General features: G+C 44.6%; 1 protein-coding gene across 1 annotated transcript in view; it reads right to left on the bottom strand.

The window, feature by feature from the left end:
- The window catches only part of FAM171A1 (family with sequence similarity 171 member A1), an 83,510-nt gene extending 72,990 nt beyond the window's left edge, over nt 1-10,520 (bottom strand). The window contains exon 1 of the mRNA XM_004379664.3: nt 10,294-10,520. The gene's annotated coding sequence lies outside the window, so the exon portion shown is untranslated. The remainder of the gene's footprint in view (nt 1-10,293) is intronic.
- Nucleotides 10,521-10,759: the final 239 nt, after the last annotated feature.

The following is a 10,759-nucleotide window of genomic DNA, read 5'->3' as shown; positions in this document are numbered from 1 at the left end:
GAGGCCGAGTGGGGGTGAAGAAGGGTGGGAGGTGGCAAAGCGTATATCGCCAATTACTGGTTGTTCTGTCTCCTGCTGGAAGCTCCGTCATGCTGCTTTCTCGTACCCCCTATTTGCTGGTCTGTGATAGGAGTCCGAGATGGCAGATCCGTGTTGCGTTAGCTGATAGGGGATCTCTGCATGAACCTCTCCTCGCTCTCCGTTCTCTGTCAGTTTTCTCACTCCTTTTGGTGCTTGGCTGAGTTCTTTATCTCTTCATTTGATGTTTTAGGGTTTCAGGATTGCTGTTTTCACTGTTTGGCTTAGTTTTTTGGATCTTTGCTGTGGAGGGACGGCGTGATGCTTCTGCCTAGAGCACCATGTTGCTGGAAGTCCTAATAGACAACTTTTTGTATTTGTTAGAAGTTTTTAATAAATGATCTGATCTTCCTCACATTAGGAATATATTAAAGGTTATAATGTATACACATATGAATATGGAGCCTTGGTGGTGCAGTGGTTAAGAGCTCGGCTACTAACCAAAAGGTTGGCAGTTTGAATCCACCAGTCTACTCCTTGGAAACTGTATGGGGCAGTTCTGCTCTGTCCTATAGGGTCACTATGAGTCGGAATCAACTTAACAGGAATGGGTTTCTTTCTTTTTTTATTAATATGGAATATATAACCTTAAATATTAACACTAAGAAATATTTTAAAAATGTGTGCTTAGGTTACTGTGTCTCTCATGGTAAAAGAATATTTCCCCCTACTCTCCGATCTAAGCCATCCTGGTGTTGTGGTTAAGTGCTTGGCTGCTAACTGAAAGGTCAGAGGTTCAAACCCAACAGCCACTCAACAGGAGAAAGATGTGGCAGTCTGCTTCCGTAAAGATTACAGCATTGGAAACCCTATAGGGCAGTTCTACTCTGTCCAATAAAGTTCCTATGAGTCGGAATCGACTCGACGGCTAGGGGTTTGGACCCTGGGGTCTAATACGATAATAGCATAACTTATGCTATTTTAAAATTCTTCCTCAATTACCTAGGTTTCCAACTAGAAATTTCATAAAGCTTGTAAGTTTCTGGGTAGAATATATGAATTTAAGAGAAACAAATAATGTGTTATAGAATAATAATAATTGCTAACAGTACTAAACCCTTACTAGCAAGCCAGGCATTGTCCTAAGTGCTTTAATTTTGGTAATTTATTTAAAATTCAAAATAACTCTATGAAATAGTTATTATTACCATCTCTATTTTATAGGTGGAGAAACTGAAGTTAAATAAACTGGCCCAATATCCTGCAGCTAATAAATACTGGAGCTAGGATTTGAACTTGAGTTTGTCCTCTCAACTACTATGCTACATGGACTCAAACTGAAAGGCCCTTAGATATCATCCAATCCAGGGGTCTGTTTACAAAGGAGAAAAGTGAGGCCTGGAGAGGTATAGTGACTTCCCAGGAAAATATAAGGAACTAAAAATATTAAGTGCTAAGAATATCAATTAATGAGGCATTGGTGGTTCAATGGTAGAATTCTCACCTTCTGTCTCAGTCATCTGGTGCTGCTCTAACAGGAATACCACAAGTAGATGGTTTTAACAGAGAGAAATTTATTGTCTTCACAGTCCAGTAGGCTACAAGTCCAAATTCAGGGCATCAGCTCCAGGAAAAGGCTCTCTCCGTCGGCTCTGGAGAAAGGTCCTTGTGAAGCCTCAGTCTTTCCTTGGTCTGGGAGCGTCTCCGCACAGGAACCTCAGGTCCAAAGGACATGCTCTGCTCCCAGCACTGCTTTCTTGGTGGTGTGAGGTTCCCGTGTATCTCTGCTCGCTTCTCTCTTTTATATCTCAAAAGAGATTGCATTAAGACACTGATCTTGTCAACCTCATCAGTATAACCTCATCACAGTGATAGAATTTACAACACATGAGGAGATCACATATAATCTCATCATAGTGGTAGAGTTTACAACACATAAGGAAATCACATCAGATAACACAATCATACAATACTGGGAATCATGACCTAGCCAAGTTGCTACACACATTTTTTGGGGGACACTATTCAATCCATGACATTCCACCCTTTGGCCCCCCAAAAATCACATCCTTGCAACATGCAAAACATATTCATCTCATCATATCACAGCAAAAGTCTTAACTCCAAGTCCAAAATCCAAAAATTCCTCTTCATCTGTGAAATCTAGAATACAAGTTATTTGCTTCCAAAGATACAATGGCAGAACAGGCACAAGCTAGACATTTCCATTACAAATGGGAGAAATTGCAGGGAAAGAAGGAATAACAGGCACCAAGCAAGTTAGCAGAACACATTACATTAGACCTCAAGGCTTGAAATAATCCTCTGTTCTCTGAGACAATTTACACAATAGCCCTGACCTCCAGACTCCAGGTATTGGCCACAGTCTCTGGATTCTGAGTGGAGGCCCCTCGGCCCTGGGCTTCAGCTCCGCCTTCCAGGCCCACTGGGATGGCAACTCTGCTCCCTCGGCTTTAGGCGTACCATTCTCCTAGTCCTTCGGAGTTACAACTCCACCTTAGAAACACCAGAGGCCATGGCTCCACCCTTTGAAACCCTTGAGGTCATGACCATACCTTTTGAGACTGAGGCAGCTTGGCTTCTTGTGTTCCTTGCCTCTTCAGCTTCTGCTTTCTGTGGCCTCTTGGCCTTTGGGCCTTACGCCTGCATCTGTCCTGCTGGGGCAAGTGTTCCAAAGCTCGGTAGCTCCACTGATTAAGTGCCTGGAGGCACCCCACTCCACCAGAAAGCCTCCTGCACACAGGCACTCAGCTCCCTCGCTCTGTGGGTCAGCAGGCCTAACTCCACCGATAAGTGCCCGAAGGCACCCCGCTCCGCCAGGAAGCCTCCGACGCACAGGCACTCAGCTCTCTCGCTCCATGGGTCGGCTCCAGTGCTGTCTCGCACTTGTCTCCTGGTTCTGCTGCTGCTGGTTCTCTGTCGCTGCCCCTTCTCTGCTACTGCAGGTTCTCTGCCACTGCTGGTCCCCTGCTGCTGCCGCAGCTCTATTCATTCACAGTTTTAAAACTGTTTCCACATTTTAGGTATCTGTTAGAGCAGCACCCCACTCCTGGTACCAAATTCTGTCTCAGTCACCTTCCATGGGGGAGACTTGGTTCAATTCCCAGCCAATGCACTTCATGCACAACTACCACCTGTCTGTCAGTGGAGGCTTGTCTATTGCTATGATACTGAACAGGTTTCAGTGGTGCTTTCAGAATAAGCTAGACTAGGAAGAAAGGCCTGGTGATTTTATGAAAAGCAGCCAATGAAAACCCTATGGATCACAGCAGTCCAATCTGCAACCCATCATGGAAAGGGCACTGGATCAGGCAGCATTTCATTCCGTTATGCATGAGGTTGCCATGAGTCAGGGGCCAACTCAACGGCAGCTAACAACAACAAAAATACCAATTACTTATCACTGGCTCTTAATAGTGCCACAGGGGACTAGTGAGTTGGCTTTGAATGTAGTCCCTCATTTTATACACTCTCCACACAGTCAACTTGTTTAGCTGTCACTATATATATAAGGAACCCTGCTGGTGCAGTGGTTTAAGCACTCAGTTGCTAAACAAAAGGTCAGGGGTTCGAACCCACCAGCCACTCTGCGGGAGAAAGATGTGGCAGTTTGCTTCCATAAGATTACAGCCTCAGAAACCCTGTGGGACAGTTCTACTCTATCCTATAGGGTTGCTATGAGTCGGAATCAACTCCACGGTAGTGAGTTTGGTTTGGTTTTGGTGTGTGTATATATACATATACCTATAACGCAAGGCCCAGTGCTAGATCTTGCATGGGATAGATAAATGTTTAAGACAGTCTATGGTTAAAACACTCAGTTGCTAACTGAAAGGGTCAGCACTTCAAACCCACCAGCCACTCCGTGGAAGAAAAGATCTAGTGATCTGCTCCCACAAAGATTACAGCGTTGGAAACCCTCTGGGGCAATTCTACTCTGTCCTATAGGGTCACTATTAGTCGGAATCAACTCAACGGCACACAACAACAACAACATGTCTTCAGGGCTATACACTAGAAGGGGACTAGGACACACACTAAGTAGCTATAAGACAAGCAGAATATGACAAGTGCCATGAGAACAATAAGAACGCATCTTGGTGCTGCAGAAAGCAGTCTGGCCGTCCTCACTGAGTTACCATTTAACCCAATAATTCCACTGCTAGGTATATACCCAGGAGAATTGGAAACGTGTCCACAAAAAACTTGTACATGAATATTCACAGCAGCATCATTCATAATAGCCCAGAAGTGGAAACAACCCAAATGTCCATCAACTGATGAATGGATAAACAAAATGTGATATAGCCACACAATGGAACACTATTCAACCATAAAAAGAAATACCGTGCATGTCACAACAGAGATGGACCTTGAAAACATGATGTTAGTGAAAGTAACCAGTCACAAAAGACCACATATTGTATGATTCCACTTATCTGAAACATCCAGAATAAGCAAATCCATAGAGACAGAAAGTAGATTAGTGGTTGCCAGGGGCTGAGGGAGGGGAAGAATGGGGAGTGACTGCCAATAGGCATGGAATTTCTTTTAGGGTTGAAGAAAATATTCCGGAATTAGATAGTGGTGATGGTTGCACAATTTTGTGAAGATACTAAAAACTGACGTATACTTTAAAATGGTGGATTTTATGGTATGAGAACTATATCTCAAATATAAAAAAAATTTTTTTTTTAAAAGAATACACCTTGGAAGTTAGGAGAAAAACTCACACTGGGTTTGGGGAAGGAGGATCAGAAGAAACTGTCACAGCAAAGGCTCTTAGGTACTCCTGCCTCTTCCCACCTGGCCGATCCATGTGGTGCCACGTGTGATCCAGGACTAAAGGAAGGATTACTGACTTGGAAAAACCCTATACAACCACTTCAAAGTTTAACTTTCTTACCAGTGATCCTTCCACCTAATGGCACAGGGCACCTAATGGTCAGAAAGGGCAAGACTGTTGTGGCTGATGCTGCCCATAGGAGACCATTCACCTCTAACACTGAGTTCACGCTACCCTGTCTGCCCCTATCTGTGCAGACATCTGGACTGCCCACTGCCCTCAAGAGCTCACATAGCGTGGTGTTTGCTGGACCCTGAAAACCTCTGCAATGACTGGGTTAGGGACTCTGAGCTCTGAAATCACCTTCTATAACCACCCCCGGGTGTTTTGAAAACTTTTCTAACCTAAAACATTTGGTACTTCCATACTTAAGGTACCTGCTCCAGAAAATTGTTTCTCAAATTCATTTCTTTACAGGGGAAAAATCAGGATGGTGTATGGCAGCAGAGGTGCCAGCAGGGGGCTTCCCTGAGTAGGAGGTAAAGGACTATTGTGCACCACTGAGTCAATTACAACTTAGAGCAACACTATGGGACAAAGTAGAACTGCCCTATAGGGTTTTCAAAGCTATAATATTTATTGGAGCAGACTGCCAGGTCTTTTCTCCCATGGAGCTGCTGGTCGGTTCAAACTGCTGACCTTTCAGTTAGCAGCTGATCACTTAACCATTGTGCCACCAGGGCTGCTAGGACTAGGAAGCTCAAATCAACTGAGTTCCACGGTGGGCTGGGAGGAAGCAGAGAAACCTTCAGGTCTACAAGTAGATGGTATTTTTGTTCGTCATCTAGGGGGTGCTAATTTATGTTTGCAGGTTCTTTTCATACCAAGTAGATGTTTTGAAAAGAGAAAGGAACATCTAACTCTGCCTGGGAGAGTCAGGAAGACTTCTTGGAGCAGAAAACAGCCAAGCTGGGCTTTCAAAGACAGAAGACAAGCTTGCCAAGTGAACAACCAAAAAAACCAAACCAAGCTAGTTGCCACCGAGTCAACTCTGACTCATGGTGACCCCATGTGTGTCAGAGTAGAAATGTGCTCCATAGAGTTTTCAATGGCTGATTTTTCAGAAGTAGATAGTGAGGTGTTTCTTCTGAGATGCCTCTGATGGACTCGAGCCCCTAAACTTTTGGTTAGCAGCTGAGCATGTGAACCATAACAACAGCAGAGGAATAATGGCGCAGACAATGCAGGGCAGGTAAATATGCCACACTCCTGCAGAAAACAACGAATTGCCCAGGGTGACTAGACCACAAGATGTGAAGGGGAGAAGTGGCGAGACTGAGGAGGGTCTTATGTGCCATGTTTAGTCCGAACTTCATCTTGAGGCCACAGAAGGACTTCAGGCTGATGTATAACATCATCAGACACATGTACTGTAGGACACTAACTCTCAGCAGTATGTTATTGTTAGGTGCTGATCAGTCGATTCTGACTCATAGTGACCCCATGTGACAAGACTTGGCTGCCATCTTTACAGGAACAGATAGCCGGATCTTTCACCTGTGGAGCTGCTGAGGGGGTTCAAACTGTGCATCTTTTGGTTAGCAGCCAAGCACTGAACAATTGTGCCACCAGGGCTCCTTCTCAGCAGTATAGAAGATGGTTAGAAAGGGCAGACTAGTGGCAGGAGACCTGGCCAGGGGTGGCGGCAGTTGTCCCAGGTTTGGGTCAGGGCAGTGAGTGTGGAGATGTAGATAGGATGCAGAATTATAGTCTTCAGTGGCTGGATTACATTTTATATATCTAAGTGTGTTTGGATCTGCTTGTCAAAGTAAGGGTACTCTCCTTATGTTGCAGACTCCCTCTCCCTCAATCTTCACCCCCTTACTTTATAGGGAACACACACACACACTCACACACACACACACACACACACACATGCTCTAGGAACTGTTGTCAAGGATGAAAAGTGAAATCCATTCCAACATCTCACAAGAACGCTTATGCAAACCGAAACGTTGTGTGCACAGGTAGTAAAGAAAGCATGCTTTAGTTTCAAATTTCCAACATATTTTAGAAGAGACTCCCAGCTCTTCTCTCTCCCTTGCCCAATTACCTGGAGCACCAAAAGTGTTAGCTTTAACCTCTAAAAACACACATGAAAATAACAGTTTACTCTGCAGTTTTCACAACAGACCAGTCCAAAATTTGGTACCATTGTTAGATTCTAGTTAAGAGTATCTTTATTATATTGAGAAGGCAAATAGAGTCAAATAATCAATGACACAGGGAGGTCCTTGAAAATTATTCAAGCTAATTAATTTAATTTTAGAAAGAAGAAACCTGGACTCAGAAAGGCATGATGGGTCCCCACGTGTAGGGCCAGCTGATGACAAGCAGGTCTGACGTCCAGGTGTCTTCATTCTGAGTCCCAAACTCTTTCAATTAAACTGTGTTGTTCCCACCATCAGACTCATTAAAGAAAATGGGTATCATGGAAATGGTTGCTTTTACTCAAGTGATAATGTTAACAGAGTCACAATGAATGTAATTACTTTGTGCTGCTGTTCTTCCAGGATGGGTGGAGGTGTGGTGTCTGGGTATCGTCTAAACTTCCCCTGGGCTGTTCCCAGTGACTTTTCAGTGTCGAAAAAGAGGTCAAACATGTATGTAGCCTAATAAAGATCGCCTCACCTATTTTGTGGAGCCCTGTTGGTGCAGTGGTTAAGCACTCAGCTGCTAACTGAAAGGTTGGTGGTTCAAACCCACCAGTTGCTTGGGAGTCTGCTTCTATAAAGATTACAGACTTGAAAAACCTATGCGGCAGTTCTACTTTGGCTCATAAGGTTACTATGAGTCGGAATCAACTCAATGGCAAAGGGTTTGGTTTTGGTTTTCCTATTTTGTTGGCCTTCCTGGGACTCTCTTCCAGGCCCACTGCTCTCTGCTCTTCGGGTGAGCTCATGGTTTTGATTCTCACTTCAACACTGCTGATGACCCCAAAATTACACCTCTAGCCCAGACCCCTCTCTTGGGCTCCAAATGCATTTCAAACTAAAAGCTGAATATTCTTCAATGACGGCCCAGAGATAATTCAAACCCAATATGTCCTAAATTAAGCTCATCACCATCTACGGCCCCAACACCTATTCTTCTCCTCCCATTTCCCCTACCTCCATTAGGCACCTTCATCCATCTTTGCCTGAACCTGAAACTTGGGAGAGGGAGGCACACAAGGAGGGTGGAAGGGGACTTCCTTTAACCTACTGCATCAGTTGCATCAACGTTAGGGAACTGTGGTATGGCAGTCTTCCAGCCTCACTCACCACCTGCCCTTGGAGGTATCATCCACTCTATCGCCAGCCAAAAAGCTCAGCTTCAGCTTATGTTTCTTCTATTTCTTCCTCTCCCTTACCTTCCTCTAATCCACTCCCCCACCCATTGCAGCTCGGTTGATTCCGACTCATAGCAACCCTATAGGACAGTGTAAAACTGCCCCATAAGGTTTCCAAGGCTGTAAATCTTTATGGAAGCAGACTGACACATCTTTCTCCTGTGGAGCGGCTGGTAGGTTTGAACCGCCAACCTTTCGGTTAGCAGCTGAGCGCTTTAACCACTGTGATCCACTCCACTAAGGCCTTCTGATTTTTCCTGCTAAATATTTCTGAAGTAAATCCCCCTTTCTCTAATATTTTCCTAAATGATCTCCTCAGTGGTGTTTATATTAAATCCCCTTTCTATATACTCACAAAGCAGTAGTCACAAACTTTAGAGAACACTTTTACTCACAAGTATTGTGGGGGATGGATGGGGCTAGTTGTTAAAATACAGATTCCTCAGTCAACCTCCCCAGATTCAATGGTAGAGTCCTAGAATCTGCATGGTTTTACAAGTATCTTCTAATGCTAATACCTGTTCATTCTCAAGACTCAGTTCGCACCTAGTCTCCTCCAGGAAGCCTTTATTCACCTAGGCTGGCTAAACGTTACTCCCCCAGTTCCTCCCATCCATCCATCCATCCATCCATCCATCCATCTATCCATTCATCCATAAGTCTATCAGAGCACTTATCTCATTAGACTGAAATTACTTCTGTGTCTGACTTTGTCACTAAACTATAAACTCCCTAGGGGCAAGTTCTGTGTCTTTAGATCTACATTCTCAGTGTCCAGAGCAGTGCTTGGTACACAGCAGGTGCTTAATAAATGTAAACAGAGCTAAAGATAATTTTGTGGATTAGAGTGAATGTTGAGGGCTTATAAGACAGAGAAAACACTTTTAGATATAGCCACACTTATCTCCCAGGTGCCCCCAGGGGCAGCAATACCCCGAGGAGTGAGTCTAGCTGTGCTGTGGGACAGAAAGGAACGCTGACATTGCTATACTGCAGGCACTGTGCTAAGTACAAGTCTCTGAGTGGTACAAACGATTAAGCGCTCAGCTACTAACAAAAAGGTTGGCAGTTCGAATCTACCCAGAGTCATCTCGGAAGAAAGGCCTGATGATCTATTGTTAAAAGATCACAGTCATTGAAAACCCTGTGGAGCACAGCTGTACTCTGACACACGTGGGGTTGCCATAAGTCAGAATCGACTCAGCGGCAACTTTTTGTTTGTGTGTGTGCTTGGTACTGCGCGTTTATTGAGCGCCTACTGTGTTTCCAGTACTGTAAGTTAGTTTACATATGCTAGCTAATTTTTCATTGGAACTACTCTACGAGGTAGTATTAGCTCTATTTTGCAGAGACTGACATTGCAGCTAGAGGGGTTCAATCACAGATTGGGGGCTAGAACCTAGGTCAGTCAGTTTCTAAAGCTGTTGCTCTCCCCAGTATCCCAGCAGCACCTCCCTCCAACTCTTCCACCCCAGCCTCTCACCTAGCGCTGATACATAATGGGGTCTGGGCACTAGGTGGACCCTGAAGTGAGGGGAAAGAAGGGGGACTGTATCTGCTGCTCCCCATCTACCCCATCCCTACCTGAATTTGTGTCTGGCACCATCCTTGCCTCTTGTGTAGACAGACTGCTTTGAAATGGTGAAACATAAGAGGGAAAAGAGAGAAAAAACAACCCTGCAATCACTTCCCACCTCTTCAGATATCCCTGTTCTTAGGCCACCTGTGTGACAGCAAGGAAGAGGGCACATGGGAAGAATGACAATGCTCCAATCTAAAGCACTGTCCAAACTCCACCCTTATTGACCAACTGACTTACTGACTTATTGGGGAAATGAGCAGAAACTCTAAAACTACTGATTCTGTTGTGTGCATATAATACCGTAGAGCCTCAGCTATGGTTCATATTTCTATTTCACCTGTCCTTCACACAAGGAGCCCCAAACAGTAGAGCAGATAATCAACATAAATATTTCACCAATTGTCTGACTTATACTTTCGAATAGTTTCTGTGTCTGACTCCATCACTAGCCTATACTGTAACTTCTACTTTAGAGAAAAATTAAAAATGCCTTACCAGGTAATCGGATTGGCTTCCATGGGGCAGAGTTTGGCACATAGGCATGCTTAGTTGCGGTGACGATCAGCTGACTGCCCAGCTTATACTGGAACTTGATGAAGGCAACGCCATCTGTCCCCGAGATGCCAGAGGCGATGGAGACCTGGTTGGTGAAAATCTCAATAAGTGCATCCGTAACAGGCTGATGGGTGCTGGCATCACTGATGTGGACCTTCAGTGTAACTTCTGGGATAAGGGAAAACAACAGAGAACAAGTGCTATTAATTGGGAAACTTCAATAGTGATTCTGCTATAACCATGATGCTGTTAGCTGCCATCGAGTTGCTCCCAGCTCATGGCGACCCCATGCACAACAGAACGAAACATTGCCCAGTCCTGCGCCATCTCCAATATGGGTTGTAGATCGAATGATTGTGATCCATAGAGTTTTCACTGGCTGCTTTTGGGAAGGAGATCATCAGGC

Source organism: Trichechus manatus, unplaced genomic scaffold, assembly GCF_000243295.1.
Source record: "Trichechus manatus latirostris isolate Lorelei unplaced genomic scaffold, TriManLat1.0 scaffold00067, whole genome shotgun sequence".
Taxonomy (NCBI): Eukaryota; Metazoa; Chordata; class Mammalia; order Sirenia; family Trichechidae; genus Trichechus; species Trichechus manatus.
This window is presented reverse-complemented; position numbering and strand designations above follow the sequence as displayed.